Here is a 26261-nt window from a genome sequence, read left to right on the forward strand (position 1 = left end):
CCCAGCGGTACCGACTGGGATTGAACCCAGGCCTGCTGGGGTGAGAGGTAATCACGCTTACCACTACACCACCAGCGTCGCTCACGTGAGCGGCACCATCACGTTTACGGCGCCATCGCCACACTGTCTGGAAGGTCGTCTATCGCCGCCATCATCGAGTCGTCGAGCCCTCGAGTCATCGATTCATCGCTTCGTCAAGTAAAACCTGCGCAGGTATGTTAGAGCATGTTTAATTCATGGCCATGATGGGCTCTTTTCCGTACACCCCTCTCAGAAATCCAATGCGAATGAATGCTAAAATATAGTTTTAAGAAACAGTTGAAGATTATTTTTTTTTCTGAATAAACACACTTACTACGTTACGATTTGTTTTCTTTCGTTTCCGCTCAGTTGAGTACCCGCATAAACGCGAACCATCACATGACCTTACCGATAATGGTTATAAATTGTTTATAATCCCTGCTAAACTTCAACTGAAATGGTTATGGAACTTTACATGAACGTTTGTGTGATAAAGTTTTAACCTTATGTATTATGGTTTTTTGGAAGCGGACCTTACAAATAATGGGTTGTTAAGAACCATTACCATTCCAAATTCTTGTTTTCTCCATACATTTTCGGAAAGAGAACTATATTAGAACGTTTTTACTTATGGTTTGAGAACATTAATGGTTATGGTTATGGTAGTCAGTAAGGTCCATTAATGGTTTTGTATTATCGCTCAACTTTACGTGAAATATATCGTGAATTGGTAATCAGTAATTTACAGGCAACCAATTCGCGATATATTCCACATAAAGTTGATCGATGTTACAAAACCATTACCATTAATGGTCTCAAACCATAAGTTAAAAGGTTTTAGTATAGTTTTCTTTCCGAAAATGTATGGAGAAAACAAGAATTTTGAATGGTAATGGTTCTTAACAACCCATTATTTGTAAGGTCCACTTCCACAAAACTATAATACTTAAGGTTAAAACTTTATCATTAAACGTTCATGTAAAGTTCCATAACCATTTCAGTTGAAGTTTAGCAGGGATTATAAACAATTTATAACCATTATCGGTAAGGTCATGTGATGGTTCGCGTTTATGCGGGTAAACATTCCTTCGTTCTCTTTGCGCTTTTTCCTATTAGAGAGTTGTATAGATTTTACTCCTTTAGTTTACTTAAATCTTTGGTTTTTATTAGTTAGGAAGGTTCCGATTCTACACATTGTAGTTTCTTTTTTTACCTGTGATCTTGACATTTTTACCTAGGGAATGAGTACTAAGAGAATTAGATTTTGATAAGTTCTTTAGTGGGAATGACACTGATGAAGTCTGCACATTTGGATCGATACCAACGTTAATTAAGCATGAGCATGAGCATGAGCATGATTGACCGCCCACGGTTGCTACTCTGTTGATGTCAGAGTAGCTGTTATTACACAGAGAACCAATAGGCGATGCTTGGGACTAGCAATCATCCTCAATGTGTAAAAACTGGTGCTCTCAAACTAGGCAATACCAGCACCGGCCGCGCCCGAACACAGGTCACGAAAGGAAGGGGTAGGAATGTGTTGACGTGACACTCGCTTTGATGGAAGCCGAGAACACATCTGCACTTCCACGAGGAATCACTGGGATATTGGGTAATAGGCTTGGATTTACAGCAGGGTTAGTTTTGGATGTCCTAACGATCATAAAACGCGAAGGAGCTTGGAATTGAACCCACGGTCTTCTGCTCAGTAAGCAAAAAACATTTACCACTAGGCAAACGAGCTCCTTTTTATCATCGAGTTGCTGTTATTACCATGTAGTCATGTTAACAAATAATACGATTTACGAATGTTGAATGTGGATGGGCTTGAGATTAGACTCATGGTGTTCTGCTCAGTAAGCAAAAACGGTTGCTCTAAGGCCACCGAGCCCCTCATATAACGTTATACCGTTACTCAAGTTGTTATAACTATTCAAACCCGGCACCGACGACAATGGAAAGTTTTACGAAATACGCGATCAACACGTGATACATTTTTGCAACCGACGATCTTTAAAATTCTCAAACTAAAAGCTATGAAAGAGTAGCTGATGGCCTTCATTAAGTTCGTTCCACTTTCACGCGACGTTCAATGTTTCGATTTGCTCTTTACGCTTTGTTCAGACAATCACAACAAGCTATGACTGACGTGACGATTGTTTAAGCCCTGGTTAAACAAGCTATTCAAATGAAATTACGTTCTCGAATTTCACTTGGTATGTAATGAACAATAGAAATACGCGATAATTCATACAGTTTCAGCGGTTGATGTTTAATTTTAAATATACTAACGGTACTGCCTACGGCGACTATGACGGCGATTACGACACCGACTACGACGGTGATTACGACAGCGAGTACGACTGCGAATACGACGGCGCCTACGACAACAACAACAGCGAATTTGTAATTTACCATTTGTCTAGGATAAAACACCTTTACCCGGCACCTCCACTTGAGCTTCATGTCTGCTATCTGTCACTGTTTGCAAAAATATCTAATAGCAATTACCTTTGTAGTAATACTTCCTGCATTGCCATGGTTATCTGGGAGGAGGTTCGCGTCTAGTGCTTTCCCCAGGAACCGTTCAAGGCCACCAGCTACCGCCCGTCCAGTCTTGGGCGTATCCAGCGAGGCATCCTTCAGCTTACTCACAAGCTCTGACACTGGTGAGAGACCAGCAGACGAACACTTTTGCAAGCCGTAAACTCGCTGATTCATGGCAACGTCGGCCACCGAATCACCACCAAAACTCGTGGCGGGCACATTATAAGCACTTTTCCCAGTTAATTTACCAACCGGACCGCGTTCAAACTCACACACGGAAGCGCCGAAAGTGTAACATCCGAACATGGTGAACCGGCCTCCCGGTAGGCAATGAAGATCACAAGCACACTTACACATCGCTGGTTACAAAAAACACACCCTTACAAAGAAACGGATCCAATGAACGTCACTTTCGCAAAAGCAAACCCGTCGTCCTCGATGGCATGGTCTTATCAGATGGCATGGTCTCTTATGACATGTCCATGCAATTATGAATATTTGGAACATGCTGACTATTTCATGTAAAAATCAGAGATTGACCTCTCCTTTGGGGGTTCCGGAACCTGTTCCAGGGCTATGGGGTACACACTTAGAAATTATTATTTTTACACGAGACGTAATTCAGCTTTGACGTAAATCATGGAACGTAAACAAACATGACATGTAAAATTAAGTGTCCTGAATCTGAAAAATATGCAACTCGACGAAAAGTGCGTTCGATTGAATTGATTTTTCCGTCCTTTTCAACTGATTCTTATGTCAAAAAGGCCGCTTGCATGTGTCGGTCTCAGGGCACTGAAATTTACATGTCTTTTTTCGTAGTGTGTAGCCTTTGTCACTCTTGTTAGTTGACATGGTATCTAATGACATGTCCATGGCATTCTGAACATTTTGAAATGTCGCATTCATAAATTGGACACATCCCCGGGGGCTTCTGGAACCTGTTCTGGGGTCATCACGTGGCCATTGTCAATCTGCTTAGTTGGTATGGTCTCTATAGCATAGTATATGAAATTCTAAAAATTTTAATATGTCGTACGACAGTTTTCTGTTGCAATAAGACATCGAGTAGCCTTTGTAACTTTTTTCATTTGACATGGTCTCTAATAACATGTCCCTGGAATTGTGACAATTTTGGTAAGCCGCATGACTAGTTTTTGTTACAATTAGAGATTGACCACTCCCCCGAGGCGTCCGGAATCTCTTCAAAGGCTATCAGTGTGTCACTCTAAAGGCATGGTCTCTTGTGACATGTTTACGACATTCTCAAAAATGTTGACATGCCGCATGACTAGATAATGAGCCAATCAGAAATTGGCCACTTCCCCGGAGGTTTCTGGAACGTGTTCCGGAGTCATCGCGTTGTCATTGTCTTTTTGCATAGCTGGTATGGTCTCTAACGAATAGTCTATAACATTCTGCAAATTTTGATATGTTGCAAGACTGATTTCTGATGCAATAAGAGACTGGGCACTCCCCGGTGCTTCCGGAACCTGTTCTGGGGACAATGAGCGGTACATGCCAAAATTTATGTAGGCCATATTTTAGTTACTATCTAAACCTAATACTTTGCAGATCATTGTTTGGTTCTATCTTATTGTCTGAGATTTGCAATAAGCTTGAGTACCCGGGTACTCTGTCACACTTTTATGGGTGAAAAAATGGCAGGGCGATAGTGCCACATCCAGAAATGATTAGAATCTTTGATATTTATTTTGGCAAATTAAATTTCAAGACCTTGCAAGCCTATGGCGTGTTATGTGCATATATACTTCCCTGACGTTTATGAATTGCACAAGTATTAGTGCAGAACTTTGGGTGAACTCAAATGTTTTCTTGTACTAATGCTTATAATTTACCCCAAGGTCTGCACTTATAATTGTGCATTTCACAATCGTCAGAGAAGTCTATTGGCTCAACATTATGAATTAACTACTCAGAACTTCCAAAAATGGAGCATTGCTCCATTCTAGATAGAACTGAAATTAGGGCGCAACAGCAAACAGTCGTAAACAATGACTTGTCTCGATGATTTCTCGAAATTTATGGCTCTCGCTGGCAATTCGAAATGATGATTGCGTAGAGGAAGACTTCCCCTACCCGATGGATATGTTGGTTTGTGCAGGCGTGCCTTGAATTCCTAGAAATCAACTAGAAAATTGATTGTTTACAAAGGCTGTTACGCCCTAATTCCAGCTATATCAAGCATTGCTCGAATTCATATGAGCAGATTAGGCCAGATATTCCAGTAAATGGAGTATTTTGCTATTATTCTTAAAATTATAGACATAAAAATAAATATATTCTATAGCTCAGTAATTCAATAACTCGATGAACGAAGTGACGACCAGCCAGTTGCTGAAAGTCACTCTAATAAAGAAAAAAAAAAAAATAACTCGATGGTCCCTTCAATGACTGTATATCCATTCCTGTAAAATACTTCGAATGCATAGGTTTGACTAAAAGAGCACAACTAGATTTTAGACGACCGACCTAGGTACGCCGCTGACCGGTGATTGCCGCGCAGCGCGCGTTCGAAAGGGTGCTTAAGACTTATTACATTTTTGTTCCATATATCCAAATCGTGGCCGTTGTCGTCAGTCGCCGCCCGTGAAGGTGATAGCCACATATCCTCCCTCAACCACTTCCACCCGTTTCCAGTGCGGCACCCTGAGTGGGACATCAAGTGCCGCAGCAACAGCACCAGTTTAATGAAATGTTCCGAATGCATAAATTTAAAACTTGATTTTCGCTTGAGACTATCGCGTGAATCGAACGTACCTAATGTCAAAAAACAAAAACAAAATATGAACGCAAATAAAATAAAGCACCACAAACTGCACACAAGTATGCACACGGCCAATGAGATCAACTCAAATTTGAGTTTAGATTACTCATAATTGCATAAAGTGTAGTGATTCAGCGATGAGTAAATTTGCCTCATGCTTTCCTGTGGAAAACTTCAAAAACCTGCCGGAGAATGCGGAAAACTGACGAAAGTTTTACTCAGTCTAGGAGTAGTATCAATAAACTGAGAGAATCCAATGTTTACTTTTATCATATTCGGGATTTTTTGGCTGGAAAAACCTGGAAAAACGAGATGAAAATTTACTAATCGCTGAGTACCTGCACTTTTTGCAATTTATGAGTAAACTGAACTCAAATTTGGGTTGATCTCATTGACCGTGCATTGACCAGTGCACCAGTGAACTAGAACGAGTTAGACGAATGGTGGAAAGTTCATATGACTTAAGTGTACACCCAATCGAAAAATGTAAGATTCTATTACAGATTTGCATAAAAAAATGCAGAAATTGTGATGTTTCACCGCATGAACAGATTGTGTAAAGGGTTATACGGTCAAAATTTGGTCAATATCAACTTGACGTATTTCTTTCAATTTTGCATTTAAAAAACCTGAACACCCCTCATTTTGAAGGTGTGTGTGTGTGTAGAATGTTGCTCCTATTTTGATTTCTAATTCACTCTTCAGTTGTCAAAATGCCGTCCAAGCAAGAAGAGCAGCGTATCAAAATTTTGCTCGCGCATCGCGAAAATCCGAGCTACTCGCACGCAAAGTTGGCAAAATCGCTAAAAGTTGCCAAATCAACCGTTACAAATGTAATTAAAGTGTTTGGGGAACGTTTGTCGACAGCCAGGAATTCTGGATCGGGGGGAAATCGAAAACCGGAAGCCGCTGAGACGACAAAGAGAGTTGCCGGTAGTTTCAAGCGAAACCCTAACCTCTCTCTCCGAGATGCCGCAAATAAGCTGGGTGTATCGTCTACAACCGTGCATCGAGCCAAAAAACGAGCCGGACTATCGACTTACAAGAAGGTAGTGACTCCAAATCGCGATGATAAACAAAATACGACGGCCAAAGCGCGATCCCGGAGGCTGTACACGACGATGCTGACGAAGTTTGACTGCGTGGTAATGGACGACGAAACCTACGTCAAAGCCGACTACAAGCAGCTTCCGGGACAGGAGTTTTATACGGCAAAAGGAAGGGGAAAGGTAGCAGATGTTTTCAAGCACATGAAACTGTCAAAGTTCGCAAAGAAATATCTGGTTTGGCAAGCCATCTGTAGCTTCCGAGACTGTCAACCAAGAAATTTACGTGAAAGAGTGTTTGAATAAACGTCTGCTGCCTTTCCTGAAGAAACACGGTTGTTCCGTACTGTTTTGGCCGGATTTGGCATCTTGCCATTACGGTAAAAAGGCCATGGAGTGGTACGCCGCCAACAACGTGCAGGTGGTTCCCAAGGACAAGAACCCTCCCAACACGCCAGAGCTCCGCCCAATTGAGAAATACTGGGCTATTGTCAAGCGGAACCTAAAGAAGACCAAAAAAACTGCTAAGGGCGAGCAGCAGTTCAAGGCAAACTGGCTTTCTGCGGCGAAGAAGGTGGACAAGGTGGCTGTACAAAATCTGATGGCAGGGGTCAAGCGTAAGGCCCGGCAATTCGGATTTGGAAAAGCGGAAGCCTAACTGAATATTTTTCCTGAATTTTATACTAATTGAACTTGAAAAAGAATTTAATTTGATTTTTTAAATAAACGATTTCACCGATTTACACGCGTTTTCCCTTGACCAAATTTTGACCGTATCACCCTTTAAAGTGGTCTCGGAAGGTTTGTTTTTTTTTTTGAGTTTTAAATATAGCTCATTTTTTTAAAAAAATATTGCTTTCCCAAATAAATTGCGGCTAGAAAATCATATCGTGAAGGTTGTTTACACTCTTAGTTTTGTTTTCGCCAGGTCGGCAATTTTTTGCCGAGATTTTCACAGCCGCGTGCACGGAATTACATTTTACTGAAATCTCAGCAAACATGGCGTTTGTTTGCTGAGATTAAGCAAAACATTTTCTGAGACTCAGCAACCGAACGTCACTTTTGCCGATATATCGGCAAAATATATTTGCCGCGAGCTCGGCTGTGCAAATCTCGGCAAAAATAGCCGAGATTCGACAAACAATATTAAGTGTGTACGATAATATTCATTTTGGAAGATCTTGCTTAGCGGCACCGGTGGTAAGAGTGATTGCCTCTCACCCCAAAAGGCCTGGGTTCAATCCCAGTCGGCGCCGCCGGGATTTTCTGAGGCATCAAATCTCTTCCATCACGTTGGTCCCCGGCTCATGAGTTGATAGGTCGATAGGTAGGGTCCAGGTGTAGGGGCAGCCTTCCTAGCGTCGGTAGCATTGGTGCTCAGCACGGAAAACAAGATCGACGGAAAACAAATCAAGGAAAAAAGAAGATCTTGCTTGTACGCTACACTCGTCATTAAAAAAAATGTCATTACATTTGCTGTAAGAAAAAATGCCGAGAATGTAAGAAATCCACACTTACGTTTGACGTACTTGCCATTTGTTTTGGGTGTAGCGGTCGGTGAGCGGCGGTGGCAGAGCTCGCATTCACCGGCCAGGTGTTCGGTGACATGCAAGTTTGTGGCGCGTAATTTTCGATGGAATATGGGCGTGAAGTTATTCTCCGCTCCAAGTACAGCCAGTCAGCGTTGGTACTTGTGCCGACACTTAACCTGACACTGACACATTGGGCTGGTTTAGAGCCATTCTACCATCATCATCGACCTGACCATCGAATTTCGATGGGAGGTGAACTGGAATCATTGGAGTGGTTCAAAATATCAATTTTGCTCCATGCCACTCAGATCCTAAACATGCTCCCATGGAAAGCTCATTTGGATGCGAACTCGTACTACACTGGCCCTCCCCCAATCGATTTCAAGTCAGGTCCTGATCATTCTTCCGAAATTTGAGTCCTTTAAAGTTTACATGGGAATAACAGTAAAAGCAATTCCCATATAAACTCCAAAGGACTCAAATTTCGGAAGAATGATCAGGACCTGACTTGAAATCGATTGAGTGGGGTGAAGCAGAATCGACACTTTGAACCACCCTACTGAGTATGGACAATGGTTTAACCAATTGGTAGCAACGAAACGGAAAGTTTGACCTCATATCGATCAAACTGCCCGTCAGGTGGCGAAGTGCTGCACCAGGTGACGGATTTTTTTCTTTCGTTATGGATAAATCAGATGAGTTAGCACCCATTAGTCGGTTGATTACGACAATGCGCCTGGTGAGGTAACTCAGAGCGCCCAACAATTTTCTTTCAATTAGCCTAGTTGTTGAAATCTGATGCATTAGAGAGAATATTATGATGGATGCTTGCATGTTTGTTGCAACTCACCAGCACGGTAATAATGGGTGACTGCAATTTCAATATTGCAACTGATAGCCGTCAGCTGTTCGGGTTTGGACTGGTGGTCTTCGTCGAGTTTGAAGATTCGCCTTGAGAAGATCCCGGGAGATGCCTAGAAGAGCCTGTGCTCCTCTCAGCCAACGACACAGCCTCGGCTGATGATGAGGAGATGCGGGTGCACTGTTATGCAAAATTTACGACTGCCATTCGCGTGTTGAAGATCTCGCTTTCATGTGGCGCATATATGACACTGATGATGACGAGACATAAATATGCTACGATCACTGTTAGTGCCGCTAGTGCAGCAGTCAGTAGTGACCGGTGAGTCGTTTCTTTTATTTTTTTGTGAAAGGAAGAGGTTAATTGAGATGAACGCATCAACCGGCATTCATCTTTAAATGACTGTCGGTAGGGTGGTACTGAGATTGCTAGCTCGGTCCCAGATTTCCAGATGAGAAGTCCCACAATTATGGAATTTCAATGAAATGTTCAAACGATCAATTCGAATTAATTTCGACCAAATTCCCAGGAAACATCCTCCCTAACCTCTAAGCGAATGTATGTAACTCATCCACAGGTCCCGTCTGCGTAGTATTCTGATTGGCATATACAAATAACCCATCGACGAACTGTGGACGGCCAGGTTAAGAGGACCCGTATGGCAAAAGTGATAGGTGTTTTTTTGTTTCGAATGTTGCCATTTTTTGTTGCGAAACAGAAACACTGAAAATTTATACGTCTGTGAATAAAATTAACACGACAAACTTGCCGCTACTGCTGCTGGCTGTCGTCGTACGTTGCGGCGGCTGACGAAGGAAGGCTACGTCTTGCTGTGGACTATCGTTGGCGCTTCCATACGCCAACTACTCAAATCATACCTACTAAAAATGTGAACGGCGGCAATGTCGAATAAGCATCTTCATTTGTAAGATTGTTAATGCATTCCATTCTTCGGAAAGTAAGCGGCGACCACGACGACGATGACGACGTCGGGAACGGTGCGGTTCTGTGTGGATCAATTTGTCGTTGATTAATTGGAATGGAGGAGGTCTACGTTAAGTGCGTCCTCTGTAACTGCCGACGAATATCGGAGATCGATAAATTTCATAAAAGTTAATGATTTGAATGATCATATTTGAAAGTAACTGCAGATCATTCAGCTGATTTAATTCACCAGCATTCGGTTCCAATCGATTGGGTGATTCCGTAACCATCGAAGTAATAAAGTATTCTTTAGTATGTGCTATTTCAGTCAATTTTGAATTAGTCTTACAACGGAAAACCTTTCCTATTTATTTTTGCATCGTTTTACGTTTCTTTAACTACCGAAGGGCTTACAAACCTCCAGCACTTTTTTCACCTGTTGACGAGGTTGGCAATTGAGTAGTTCCACGCCAAATGACGAATCGATCTAACTCGGCCTTCTCCGATTTGCATGAAACTTTGCAAGTACTATTCATTTCCGACCAGATTCACTGCACGGTTAAAGAGCTTCGGCATTCAGCCCACTTTTCTGAGGATATCAACTCAGTCTGCTTCAACTCTAGGAAGCAACGATGTTGACATCATGGAATCGCTTAAACCCCCCACCACAGTCGAACTTTTCCCACCGCCGTGCATCAGTCGTCCTAGCCCTGCGTGTGGGGTGCAAGAAGGGTGCTTCAAACTCGCTATTCATGACAAGTACAATCCAGTTATGAGCAGCGATCAGTTTTCCGGATCTAGCGCTGCATCTAATCATCGGATAATGACGTCATTCTTCTTCTCGGTGACTACAACCTACCTTATCTTCAGTGGTGTTTCGACGAAGAAGTAAATGGAGATCTAACATCGAATCAAAGAATGGAAGATCATCTCTGCTTCGAAAAGTGAAAAAAAAAATCGATGTACTTTATAGGGAGCTGCACAGTCGGGTTAACCTCATTTTTTTGACATCTGGCAGTGGTTTGTTTACATAGATTTAGAAAAAAAAAAAATTGAAAAATTTATTAAATGTTTTTTAAGATTTTTTGGAGAGGAATATTTTTCAAACAAACATAGTCGGATATCATATCTTTTAATTCTTTTTATTTAAAACCTCTAATCCACTTGAATCGACTAACAATCAGAGGTAAACAAACCACCACTGGATGTCAAACTGATGAATGCGGGTTTATCGTGTTTATTCGTGACGTCAGCGTGCAGCATCCTATAGTGCAACCCTGAGTACTGCGGAGTAAATCGATTTCATTTTGCAAGCCAATGGAAAACTGCTTGAAAATTTGTTCAAGTTTTTGCTTGCTTTGTTCTTTCTCAGTTGATTCCCGCCAAAAGCTCTCAGTCAAGAGTGCTCGAGCCCCCATGACTCTATCAAAATTTGTTTACATACATGTTTCGCCAAAGTATGTTTTACTGCAATTGAAAACTCAGCTGATTCATAAAAACTATGCTGGTTTTTATACTTTCATGATTGAGCCTGTTGATTTTTGTCTTTGAGCTTACAGTTAAGAATGTGTTATGAAAAAGTATGAATCATTTTTATGAGATTGTAATGCTTGACGAAAGGTAAGAACAGTAACTAAGTTTGTTGCTTCTGAATGTTTGGCTCCCGTTTGACAGTTCTGACTGGCTCCCAAGTGACAAGCACATTGAGTGAGTCCGCAGTACCCAGGTGCAACCTAGCAGTGGAAAGTACGCTTTTTACACGGAGAATATTGGTAGCATTATACCAGTTTCAATGACAGGTACAAGTGCAGCATGGTTGTTTCAAAGCGGTTTTATAAAAAATGAAATATTTTTCTACCAATACAATTCATTCGTATAATAACGTATACAGTAAACTAGAAATCCGAAAATTCTGACTCGGGCCAATTGATTTTACTCTCGATCTGTACGTAAAACATAACTTCGGCCAAAACAATCGGTATTGTCGATCCACTTGGAAGCTGGAAAATATGACTCGTGAAGTGAATAAAAAAATATGACTTGTATTATCCTCCTGTTTATGTGCTACTTGCCCCTGCCCAGCCAGGATTTGGTCAACCGTCCGAGAGTTCTGAAGGAGGCTTCAGAAACCAGTTTCCTACCTATCTCCTTCCAATCGCAGTGGGGCAGCGAAGCCATTCGCGTTGCCAAAGCCTCTAGCGCCGTTGGTTTGCTTTCAACAGCGATACAATGTTCTACGAAGCTGCTCAATACTAAAAGCGCCATCTTTTTAAAGTTTAATATTAGTTCATTTTACGCCACATAGGTGGCGCTCGAGTCTATCTTTTGAACGGAGCATCTTAGCCGAATGGTTTTACGGCAAAGTTGTGTAATTTGAAGTGTTGAGAAATGTTGTCCAAGACATCGAAACTCTATGACTCACATTAAGCGAGATATTGGTATATACGTCAAATGTATATGTTTTATACTCTGATAATTAACGAAATGGCTTGACTCATCCAATAAATACGCATTATTTTATATACCATGCTATATTATATAGTTATTAACATAAATGTCTCAAAAAAGCGATCCATAAAAATGTCAATTACTCAAAATATATCAAAAAGTAGCAGCCAATTATTTTACAGTGATTAGTGTAGACCTTGTTGGGTAAAGTAACGACCACAGTTTAACAGGCAACTGCAGGCATTTTCATATAACATTATTTGAATATTGCATACACACTTAGAAAAATGGATGTAATTTTAAATGCTCTGAGACTGACATATACGAGCGTCAAATTTGACATAAAATTGAGTCATAACAGACAATTTTACATCAAATTTGTGTTTACTTTTCATACTTTATGTCAAAGATTGATTCCGTCTCGTGTAAAATTAGTTATGTCTAAGCACAGACAAACAGACATAACACTCGCAAGTTGTTCATCGAACAAGCATTTAACGGTCAATTTAAAAGTATCGTAGTTGGTAGTACCGCCACATGTGGTGCGCATAGTCAATTTCCTTGAGTTTGACGTTTACACACTACCGCCATCTGTTCAGCGTACTACCCACCACAGTATGCTCAACAGATGGCGGTAATGTTTTAGCGACGATGTTTTACAGTGAGAAATATTCAATGTGTTATGTCTGTTTGTCTGTGGTCTAAGTGTGTATGGTAAATTCTTTCTTTTTTGTTGAAATTTTGCTTTGTGTGTAAAACATGATAAGATGTTATTGATCTGAATAGATTACAAACAATCAGAAACACAAGCACAGAAGCACGCAGAATCGTCACTAACGCAACCCAAACAAGTGCAATAACTGGTATTAATGAAGAATTAATTGACCGATGCGATACAATTCTTCGTAGGTTGTCTTCCGGATTTTCGATCAAAATAACAGCATTTCGAAATTTTGCTGAAGAAACTGCTCGTCTTTATGTTAGCCTTTATAAATGGTATCCAATGCCAGTCTCTGTCCATAAGGTTTTAATCCACGGATCGCAAGCAATCCAAATTGCATTGCTTCCAGTTGGTATGTTAAGCGAGGAGGCTCAGGAAGCCAGAAATAAAGACTTCAGAAAATTTCGGGAACGATACAGTCGCAAAACAAGTCGAAAGGACACTATGGAGGACGTTGAAGGATGGACATTTTAAACCAGCAGTTTTAAGTCTCCTAGTAACCTAATCATGCATCTATTGCATTCATCAATGATAACATCTTATCATGTTTTACACACAAAGCAAAATTTCAACAAATTTGAAAGAATTTACCATATGCAATATTCAAACGATGTTATATGAAAATGCCTGCAGTTGCCTGTTGAACTGTGGTCGATATTTTACCCAACAAGGTCTACACTAATCACTGTAAAAAAATTGGCTGCTACTTTTTGCTATATTTTGAGTAATTGACATTTTATAATAAAGCATGATATATAAAGTAATAAGTGTTTATTGAATGAGTCAAGCCATTTTGTTAATTATCAGAGTATAAAACTTATACATTTGACGTGTTTAGGTGAAAAAAAGGAAAAAACGCAATTTTAGAGGTTAGTTTTCCTAATTGCCCTATATCTCGCTTAATGTGAGTCATAGAGTTTCGATGTCTTGGACAACATTTCTCAACACTTCAAATTACACAACTTTGCCGTAAAACCATTCGGCTAGGATGCTCCGTTCAAAAGATAGACTCGAGCGCCACCTATGTGGTGTAAAATGAACTAATATGAAACTTTCAAAAGATTGCGCTTTTAGTATTGAGCAACTTTGTAGAACATTGTATTGCTGTTGAAAGCAAACCAACGGCGCTAGAGGCTTTGGACACACGAATGGCTTCGCTTACCCACTGTGGCCCGCCAAGCGTAATTGGTACCCAATACTAACCTAGAACTACTGCTGCTTAAAATGTAAATTCAAACATTACTGATATTTGGCTCCGCAAAGTGTCACACACGACTGAGTCTAGTAAATAAATGAACTAGTTAAAAAAAACTAAGGTATAGTGCTCTAAACAGTGCATTATTGGGTGATTACAAACAAGTAAAAATCATTTTTTGCTAGTCTGATGTTCCAGCTTTCAAGTGGAACAACAATATTATACTCGGATTAAATCCCGATAACAATGATTTGGTATCGACGTTGGTGTTAATCAATACAATCATAAGCAAACATTTAGCAGATTTTACAAACAGGGACTGTATTGAAAGTTAATCTGAGTTGGAGCTTGCCGTCATTAATTTATAATTGGAATCTTCTATCGCTTCCGCTCTCACCAAGTTTGGGAGCATGGTTACCAATTTGGAATCTGTCAGTCAAAGAATTCTTCCGGTTGGAAAACTTCTCGACTTCCTTGGGAATAGGGTATTATCACCGGTTGGAAACTAACGATTTAAAATTGGTTCACTACTTGACCAGCCTATTGGTCCCAAGTACATCTATAAGCGTACCCCATTGAGCTTGAGCTTGAGCTTTATTGACCGCCCACGGTTGCTACTCTGTTATTGCCAGATCAGCTGTAATTACACAGAGAACCAATAGACGATGCTTGGGACTAGCAATCATCCTCAATGTGTAAAAACTGGTGATCTTAAATTAGGCAATACCAGCGCTGGCCGCGCCCGAACACAGGTCAAGAAAGGAATGGGAAGGATTGTGTTGACATGACACTCGCTTTGATGGAAGCCGAGAACACCTCTGCACTTCCACGAGGAATCACTGGGATGTTGGATAAGAGGGTTGGGTTTGCAGCAGGGTTCGTTTTGGTAAACGATAAGCTGAATTGATGTCCTAACGATCATATAACGCGAAGGAGCTTGGGAGTAAACCCACGGTCTTCTGCTCAGTAAGCAAAAACGTTTGCCACTAGGCAGACGAGCACCTTTTTAATCACCGAGTTGCTGTTATTACCATGTAGTCATATTAACAAATAAAACGATTGAAGAATGTGGATGGGCCTGAGATTAGACTTATGATGTTCTGCTCAGTAAGCAAAAATGGTTGCTCTAAGGTCACCGAGCCCTTCATATCACATAATACCGTTGCTCAAATTTTTGTATCCATTCAAACCTGGAACCAACGACAACAACGAGTTTCGCAAAATACACGATACACAAGTGATTTTACCATGAATCTCCTTGATATGTAAGGACCTGGGACCGCGTTTTTCTGCTCAGTAAGCAGGCCACTGTAACCGACGATCTTTCAAATCCGAAAACTAAAAACTACGAAAAAGTACTTAGGCCTTCATTAAGTTCCACTTTCATGCGACGCTCAATGCTTCAATTTGCTCTTTACGTATTGTTCAGGCTATAAATAGGCCCTTTTCAAAAGTTACGCGAGAAATACGCACAATCGTCGCCTACCTCGCAAAACTGGTTCCAAACGACAACAAAGGCATAAGCAACGATGGATTGTTGAACTTTGCTGGCTCCGGTGGTTCAGTGAACAGCAAAAAAAAAATGTAATATCGATCAACGTAATTCAAGCTGATGTATGAAATAATGATGTAATTGTAATTTTGTAATTTATCAGCACACACCCTGGTCAACCACTGTAAACCAATCTGCCGTTAAGCGAGTGTGTACCTACTGAAACCTGGCCGTAAACCTATGCTAGACCGTATAGCATAACGACCTTCTTCCACTAGCAGGCCTGTTTGCACAGCCAGTCCCACTTATTTCCGATACATTTATAGGGGATAGTAGGAGATTAAAAGAATGGAGAAGAGTTATAGAGGTTTTTCAGAACTATACGAAATTACACCTGCTGAAAAAAAGATAAGTCTATTATTTTGGTTAGTGATCGTTTGGATTTGGGTCACCCCACGTTGTGTTTAGGTTAGTATAAATAAATAATACTATATAGTCATATAAATCACCACAGCTCATTATCTTCAGCGTTATCGGTTTTTGTTTCTGGATCTTTAGTTGCCTCTGTGATATACTTACTTGCGGCATACTATTTTGGGAGTGTATATGAGCGTGTACCTTGTACGGTAGCTCATCTCTCATCGTGATGGTGGGACATAGTAGACAAATTAGAGAGAAAACAAGGAGGTATTAGTATTATTTATATGTAAACAAAGAAAACAAAAGAAGATAAGAGAAAAAAAGAGCAGAAAAATAAAAAGGGGATAAAGTAGATAACAAAGAAAAGAAACATAGGCAGATTATTAGAAAAGGCATTATCCGAGACCTCAATCAAATGTCACGCCCACCGAGATCTCAGCGAAACCCTCCCCGCTGAGACCCGCACAGCCGAGCTCGGTAGAAAAAACTAATTGTGTAGATAGATTAGTAGGAAAATAAATAAAACTACTTTATGATTCAAAGTGCAATGAATGAGCGTTAGTTTCGGGATCATTTCAGTGTTAGAGTTATGTTAGTTTTGATCCGTAATCAGCCCTGCCGACCCCTCCAACATTAGTTGCAGGCAGTGGTTGTTAGATAATGCGGCACTGTACCTACTACTATTTTAGAGGTATGATTCGTCAAGTTTACACAACTCAATGTTTCAACTGAGGCAAACCATCTATCTTACAATTACAAAAGCAAACCTAATCTTACAGTTATATGCAAATGCAAAATGAAACTTGACAAATCATCGTCAATCTCTTATTCCAGGGCAGGGCCTGACGATTTGAATCTAATTTTGATCAGTGAACGGGCACCAAATGGTACATTTTCTCACCATGAACCTATCATTTACAGTCTATCTGAACTATTTAATAAATGGAAGCCATAACATGGGTTACGCTCCCCCTGAGCGGGACCTCCGCATCCTGTCTCTGTTTTATCTCAAATACAAAATGCCATGCCAATGGTATGAATGTATCTATATATAACTTGGAAATGACGTACAATCAAATAAACCCGTAACCCACTCACTTGGTCAGGCTTCAGAATCGACCAATGGGCAGTGCGCTCTACACTCCAAGTTCCCTTTTTCAAATTTACCGCAAATTTGATATTTTACCCATTGAGTGTTGATTAGTCACAATGAAACATTGTGACAGAAGTTGAGATTACTAGTGTATTAAATAATCTAGGTCCTATTTAGGATTATATCTGAAAAATCCACCTGAAATGAATAACGAATGGAAGACTTTGACTACCCAGCCATGCAATAGTCTCATTCCGTGCCTTATGGCAACTTGATGATTCTATTGCGCTCATCTTTTGGCACCACCCAGGGGAGACTTGGTCCTGTACCCAATGCTTAACTTATCTCCATTCCACTCAGCTACTCGCAATTTCTTGTGATATAGTGGGCGGAATATTATTAGGTATATGAGACAATTCAATGCAGACGTCTTTCCAAATTTGGCAGATCGACAGGTAATCGGTGAGTTACCACGATAGTTGCTATTCAACAACTCGACAACGTCCCATCGTCAACGCCTGCTATGAGAATTTCTCATTGCAGACGCCAACGAAATGAAATGAGCTATCGATCAACTACCCTGGTTATCGCCTGGTACCTTATAGCACGATGCTAGGAGGCGAACCGGAAGAATCGATGAGCTACCTCCCCCTACATCTATAAGCGTACCCCATTAAATCGAAATTCTAGTACTACACTATGTTTGTTTTGATTCGCTATGCAAGTTTGCCAGATAAAATGAGGGGCTCGTGGATTTTCCTATGTTTCGTTAGGTGCATCGATTAGGAACCGAAGATACCCAACAAACAATTTGAACTGATTAAAAGCTGAATAAGCTCAAAAATTGCTGAAGAAGCTGAGTTTTGCATGAACAAGCTCTTGTGCAAGTTTCAATGTTTGTTGGGTAGTACCAGAGCTGATCCAAAAAGTTGAACACGTTTTTTCGGGACCTTCTGGTCTTCTCTATGGTATGATTGTGCTTGCAACACACATACGAATGCAAAAATGGTGCAAGCTAAGAAAGCTCTCCATTAACATCAGTGGAAGTTCTCAAAGAACACTAAGTTGAGGGGGTTAAAGGCAAAGGGGTAAAAGTGATTTTGATCGATTCTCTTCATCAACTTTCTCTTTTGATAATCACGGCTTTACCAACCGATTTCACACTATTTCTGCTACATTGTTTGATAAAGGAGGTTACCATCTGCAATGCAGGATAGCAACCGCATCAAGGAATATGTTTGCCGCTGAGTTATTAACAAAAGACAAAGTCGACGAAGAGAATCAATCAAAATCACTTACACCCTAGCGGCAGATCAATTTTGATACATTTATTATAATTAAAAACATTAAATGGATTTTTAGCCATCAACATAAAATTTAATGCATTTTCTCAGTGCATTTTTGTTCGTGTAGATCTAAGCGACAGCTCCTACCAATACATGCATGCATGCATGAAAGGATTTATCCTGTTTTGTTGTTCGACTCGTTTGGCAGCATCAGAAATCCAGCTAGGTGGCATCCCTATCTTGTTTGCCTTGCCTTGAAAAGAGCTAACATCGCTGCGGGCCCGCGAATTGTGGGCCTCACTGACAGCTCATAATTTGTAAACAAATAGAAGATTCAAGCCAGAATTTCAAAAAAAGCGTGACTGAAATTATGGATATTCTTAATAATTTTGCTTACATTTTGTGAAAAATAAACTTAGGACTCATAAAACGAACCTACATAGGCAACATCTAGGATCGCCTCCAAAATCATGCAGAACCTCGTCAGCCGAGAAAGCTAACAATTCATTGAAACTTTCTGGAACTCCCGCATCCAAATCACTGAAATCGCGCAGAACCTCGTTCGCCGAGAACGCGAGAAAACTCTGTCGAAGCTCTCTGGAAATTGCGTTGGTAGCATCTTAATTCCTATTGAAATAGTGCGGAACCTCCTTCGCCGGGAACCCCGTCCGCCGATAAATGCGGACAGTACCTCTTGACCTGTCAATCTAGATATGTCCAGTATATGCATAAACACAAAAAAAAGCTTGTTTATACAAATTTTTGTGCGCTTTAAAACCACAGTTCATATTAAGCAGGATGAACTGTTAAGCTAACGGTCATTTCAAAACGTAGTCAGAAATTATACCATTTTATACCAAATTGAACTGGCATAAACGAACACGCTAAATATAAAATGATTAGTAGAAGAAAAAATCGATGTTGTTTTTTCAATCGTCAGAGTAAACACTTTCTGGATCAGCGTTTGCATGAACATGAACTCAATCTCACCGACTCTATCTCTGCGTGCGGCTTAGTGCAAATGAATTCCTATGCAAACCCGAAAGGGAGACTGCTAGATCTAGCAATCACAAATGTTCCAGATGAAATTGAAACATCGCAACCACCGGCCCCGATCATGCCCATCGACGAGTGTCCGGAAAATACACTGGGATTAATCAGATACGCGGGAGTCCGATGAGATTGCAGCTAGTGTAACTGCAGTGCATCTTTACTTCAATGGCGCTAATTGCTCGTTTACCATGGCGGCAAATTGATACATACGTATCCCATGCCGATAATGGCGAATATGACCCCTATCGAGAAACAAAACTTCGATGGCGACTTTCACAAATATTCGTCCAAGTGAATCCTGGTCGCGGCACCAACGCGTTATTTTGAAATCTAATTAAATTTAATGCTTCACCATTAAAATAATAGTAGGCCTCGCCATAATTGGTCATATTATTGGTTGAAGTGGAAATTTAGCCAACAGGGAAATAATAAAACAAATATGACGCCTTCTGATTGAACAGCAGTTCCAGAGTTTCTATTTAACAAAACAAAAAACTGCCGCAGGCCTCCCCTAGGCCCTCTCCAGTAAAATGTTCCAGCTACGTCAATGGAATTTGGCCTCCTGATCAACTTTTCCGAAGACGTCATCCGTAGATATAATCAGGATCTTGTGATACAGCAGTTCAGAATATGTGCATATGGGATGCTCAGTAGCGCTGCCACCAGCCCTTTACCTTTTGATCAACTTTGCTGAAGATATCACCCTTCTAAATAATCGAAAAAGTAGAAGGGTATGTGCCTAGGGGCACAAACGGAAGCTTGACGTAGGACCGCTAGTTGACGAAACAAATAGGGGAAATGGCTGTAATGTTGGCCTATGGATTTAATATTGGGCCCATCGCTAAAAATCTGTTGTTTATCTATTTTATCTAGACGAACGCGACATTGGGACGGTACTAATGGATATTTTTAGTCGCTATTGAAAATTTAGTCCATTGCTGAATTAATGTATGGGCCCAAATTAGGGGCATTCAGGCCGACATTGCATCCATTTCCATGTTGATCATTTAGTTCTTTTTTTTATTATTAATTTATTTTATAAGGCTCAACCGAATTAACTTTACAGAGCCGAGGAATCTTGTTCACATACATCTTAAAACTATAGTCAAAAGGTACACCACAATAAACATTTTATCTTCCGCTATCCAATAAGTCTCCTCCACCAGAACGGGAGCCGCTTCCAGTGCTTTCATTGTATGGCAGATTCGCCAACGAGGGTCAAAGCGCTTCCATTGCAGCAATGGACGCAAAACGTGGTCATCACTCACACACTCATCACGAAACGGTTGCATTCCAAAGTAAACGACACATCGACTGAAAGAATTGCTGATGACGAACAATGAGGAGGACCACACAATTGTTGCTGCCGAATAAACAGACGATCGCGTGACACACATTGAGAGTGGTCTGCTTCTGTCGACAGCCGAGTGAACACTGTGCATTTAGTTCTTAACTGTTTCCGTTTTTGAATTGGTGGCCGTTAAAAGGGCCGGTTGTTTTTCAATTGGTGGCCACACCAGTACTAGTCGATGCCGAATTGATGACGGGGGCCTAATCATGCTTCCTATTGCGGAAAGCCTTTCCTCCGGTCGATGTGGGTGCTTTCGTCGTCGTCTCAGTGATGCTACATATACAGATTTATCTATAATGATACAGATTTGCTCAAAATTTGAATACAGATATCTGTATATACAGATCACAGATTTTTTGTCGAATCGGTAAACAAGCCGTTTTATCAACCCACAAGTTGATTGATTACAGTTTGTGAGTCTAAAAGTCAACTGGATATTTTGACATTTGACTAGCGTAATATCAGAAATAAAGAATATTCTATGCAATTCTACTAAAGATCCAAATAAAAGTTTTGTGTTGTGACAAAATACAATCAAGTTGATAAAACATATGAACACGATTTCAAATAGAGAAATACAGATGAAACCATCCCTAAGTTTTCCACAAACAATAATACTGAGTACACTTAGATGTATAGGTTCGAGCAACAGCTAGCGAATTCAATATCCTTTTAATCTGCCAAATGCTTAGATAAAGTTGAAATTTGGTTTGATTAGAATAATTTGAGAAAATGCTACAACTAGTACTTCATAAAATTTTAATGCCAATTTTCCATTTTCTGAGATTGTTTTGTAAAAAAAATACAAATGGCCTGATAAAGATTTTCGTAACCTCAGACATAAAAAAGTGAAATTTTACGAAATTGTGATTGTTTCTCCATATTTTTTTTTAGGTTTGTCTCTCATTACTGGTATATGACTTTCTTGTTTTTTTTAGTCTTTTAGAAAAGATACAAATCACTAAAAAAAATTAAGATTCAGGATTTCGAGGTCTTTTAAATAGATTAATCCTTTAAAAAGCAAACTTAAGTCATTCTACAAGATTCTAAACTATGAACAAACTATTTCTGAACTTCAAATGAACTCAAAGTATATATACGACGATCCGCAATAAGATCAGACTATAGAATTCATACAGGTTTTTGTCAGCCAGAATCAGATTAAAAAGATTTTTACGGTGAAAATACAGATTGAAAATGGAAATAATGTGGCAACACTGCGTCGTCTTCGTATTGGTGCGTTGCTCGAAAGCAAATGACAAAGAAAACGATTTGGCAAGCGTTTTTATTATCGCTGCTTTTCTCCTCCCTTCCTTTCATTGGTGAAATGGTGAGCGATCAACCGAGCATTGAGCTCGCTCATGTGAGCATGCGCAATGTGTCGTTTGTTCGATTTGCGCTCTATCGTTGCGTCCGGGCTTGGGATATTCCGTTACATGTCTGAATTTTATTTATTTTTTAATGTGACCCCCAGTATATAAATTAGAGACGTAATCCTACGTCAAAAGATATTGAGATACAGCAATTCATGGTGTGGGGTGCAGGTTTTCAAAATGGACCACGTTTTAAGGTTTCCATTACAGGGTTAAAATGAGTAAGTCTTACCCATAAATGAGTAATAGTACTTATAAATGGGAATCAGTTACGCATTAAATGGATAGGTTTCTACCCATTCGATGAATTAAGCCGTTTTTCTTTGAAATGAGTGACATTTCACCCATTAATTGGTACTCTCAGTTAAATTTAATCCCTATTTGTTCCATATAAGACGTTTACATAACTCGTACAATAATCTACGAATTTGTGAACTTGGTTAATTTAATAGTTTTCCAAGGGACGATCGATAAAGTACGTCACGCTCTAAGGGGGGAGGGTGGATTTAGAAATCTCTGACAATCAATGCATAAGGGAATTTTCCAGAATTTAACGTGGCGTACTAAATGGATGCTTCCCAGGAACAGTCGAGGGCAAGTGGAAAGGTATAATTGGATTTTTACAGAGATTTTTAAAATCGTCTGTTCAATTCGGACTGGTAAAACATTAACCAATTATAAGCATATCTTGATGACATTTTTCTCGTCGAAAATTATTATAACATGTTAAAACTTTGTAGTCTGAACGTGGTAGAAGAATGGTTGTACCTCACCGGCGGGTGAATTTGTACATGTTTCTGTGTTTTTTTTTTTGATGAATCAGCTATTCTTTAAACCAAATTACACGATGATCTCGAAGTCTGATGCGTTTCTGCAGTTCAGCCAATAACGAAAAAATGAAAGTAGGTTATGCTATTGGCATGAACATGATGACACAATCATTTGCCTTTTAGATTTTCGGAGGTACCTACACGGCGAATGAGAACTAACCAAAATTGAGTTTGTATTACTCATAATTGCAGAAAGTGCAGGAACTCAGCGATGAGTAAATTTGCCTCATGCTTTCCAGTGGAAAACCTAAAAAATCTGCCGGAAAACCAGGAAAATCGACGAAAATTTTACTTTATTTTAGAATCCAATCTTCATTTTTCTCACTCTCGGGAATTTTTTCTTGGACAAACCTGGAAAAACATGAGGAAAATTTACTCATCGCTGAGTTCCTGCACTGTATGTGACTTATGAGTAAACTAAACTCAAATTTGGGTTAACCTCATTTGCCGTGTTCATCTACTGTTGTGAATGCTATAGTATTATAATATTGCTGCCCGGCCGGGGGGGACGATTCAGCGCCAGCAGAGTGTGTTCATTGGTGCATGCGCTCTCCGAAACGTGCTAAAGTTCAAGTTGCATACAATTTGGTTAACGGTCGCATGGCTAATGTCATCTCCATTGCAATTATAGACGGCACAACTTTACTAAAAAAAAACCTCCGTTTTTTCAGAGATTTCGAATGTTGATCGCTGACAGGTACAATTTTTATCGAAAGTAATGCGATATTTATGACTCCTGTCAGCATCGGTCTGAACGATTAAATGCTGAAAGCTTTCACCTGAAATCAAGTGGAATATTATTACATTTCAAGGTGTATCGCCTGATGATGGCAAATTAGCAACTGATTTGTCCGGCATTAAATGTTGCGATCAACACGCGATAAGTAAACTAAAGTTAACTCCGTGTTTTCAAATCAGTGATGACACTGTTCGGTCGCAGCACGCGCAAACTTGAGCCTCCAAGTTCGGGCTATCAAATTCACATAAACACTAATCAGCACCCATAAAACAGTAACCACAGATAAGATGCGGTCGTTAGCCGAGTGTTCAGTGCAACTACCAACTGCAACCAGATCTCTGTTGTAATTACGTGAGATTTATTGCACACTTTAGGCGATTTGTGGTGCGGTCAAACTAATATTTCCAACCAAGATCCAATCATGCGCGAAAACAGTCCACACTGACAGAAGTTTGCGACCGTTTAAGGTCCGGCCCGAGTACAAAGCATCATCATCGATGGTGGATCAATAGGCAGACGTGAATGGGTCACCTTATGGCCAACGGGGCATACTGGAAAATGGTTATGCATCTCATTTGCGGATAGGTTACCGTGTGAACTGTACAATGTTATGGTAGATTGGTCTTCGGTCAAGGTTGCCCGGTGAATTCTGGAAAATTAGTTAGTTATTAGTTTGACAGTCTGAGATTTTGAAAGTATATGAAGAATAAGGCTAATATTTTCATAAGATATGCAATATAGGGGTAGACGGAGCAAGATCGCCATCCGGGGCAAAATGAACACCATAAAAGTTTACATAAAAAATGTCATATTTTTAGAAACTGCACATACGTACATTTTAACAATGATATTACGATGTTATTTTCCAAAAATATCTAGAAATATTAAATAACTATCTAGAAGCAAATGAAATAGTGCCTAATATAAAAAAAAAACCTCTCTATGTTATAAGAATTCAAAACATTAAGCTTATCTTCGGAAAACTGTTACCCGAAAATGGTAGATAATAGGTGACACTATTTGAAAAACAAAACGTACACTCTAAAAAATAATTGCACCGCAAAAAATTAAAGTTTTATTTTTTATCATAAACAAATTTTTTGTATTATTTTATTTTTTGCTATGCTTTAGGAAATTAAAAGTGCCATCTATTGCACTTTAGATCATGATGGAAAAATGATGGACAAAAAAATTATAATTTTTAGAAAAACTTATAATTTTGGAAAAAAAATCCTGAACATGGTCAAATTTTATGATTACTGTACATCTTTATTAATACTGCACGTATCGAGACGAAACTTTCACCACACGTGTATTTTCAAAACCAATCGCTGTCAAAACATTCCAAATCCGACCACTAGAGGCGCTGCTATAGGAATAATAAAGTGTCCAGATTATAAGTGCATCAGATTTTATCACATACTACTGTTGAATCCGATTGCGCTCGGTTGAAAGGTTCATCAAACCCCGGTCCGGACGACATACCATCTATCATCTTGAAGAAGTGTAGTTTTGCTATCTCACAACTTCTAGCTACTATTTTCAACCGCTCGCTCTCACCTCTTTTCCTAAAACATGGAAGATATAATTCGTTTTTCCCGTGTACAAAAAGGGCGATAAACGAAAGGTTTCAAATTACAGAGTAGTCACTGCATTATGTGCTACGTCTAAACTATTTGAGCTGATTGTCCTAGACTTCCTCAAGCATCATTGTCTCAACTACGTTTCCGCGACTCAGCATTGGTTCATACCAAGAGATCAACCTGCACCAATCTGGTTCTATACACGTCCTTTATCATCAAGACTATTGAAGCTCACAAGCAGGTCGATGCAATCTATATAGATTGCATCGACCTGCTTATATACTGATTTTTCAGCTGCTTTAAAAAAAAATCAACAACGTTTGAACGTCTTGGTTTTTCTGGTTCGTTGCTAGATTGGCCTAACTCTTATCTGGTTGGTCGTTTAGTGTCGGTCAAAATTGGTAATACTATATCAGAATCATTTCATGTCACATCTGGTGTTCCACAGGGCAGTCAGATTGAACCTTACTTATTCTTGCTGTATCTGAATGACGTCAACCCACTTCTCAAATGCTTAAAGCTCGCCGATGGCTTCTATTAATGGGTGGAATGGTTAAAAATTGGTCAAATATAAACAAGTGCACACTTGTTATGATATTATATAAATGATCATACTTTATTTCTTTTTGAACTTTAACGGCTACACAATATATTGTATTAGGCTTCCGACTTTCCAAATGTGAACTGCCGGGCTTTACGTTTCACACCATCCATAAGATTTTGTACCGCTGTTGTATCAACCTTATTTGATGCTGAACGCCAATTTGCTTTGAATTTTTTCTCATTTTCAACTTTTTTTTCTGAGTTTTTTTAGGTTTCGCTTAACGATTGCCCAATATTTTTCCATTGGGTGCAGCTCCAGCGAGTTAGGAGGGTTTTTACCGTTGGATACGGCTTGGATGTTGTTGGCGGTATACCATTCATGAGCCTTTTTCCCGTAGTGACAGGAAGCTAGGC

This window comes from Ochlerotatus camptorhynchus, unplaced genomic scaffold (genome assembly GCF_037179485.1).
Source record: "Ochlerotatus camptorhynchus isolate MF236.1 unplaced genomic scaffold, CSIRO-AGI_Acam_v1.1 ptg000188l, whole genome shotgun sequence".
Classification (NCBI taxonomy): domain Eukaryota; kingdom Metazoa; phylum Arthropoda; class Insecta; order Diptera; family Culicidae; genus Ochlerotatus; species Ochlerotatus camptorhynchus.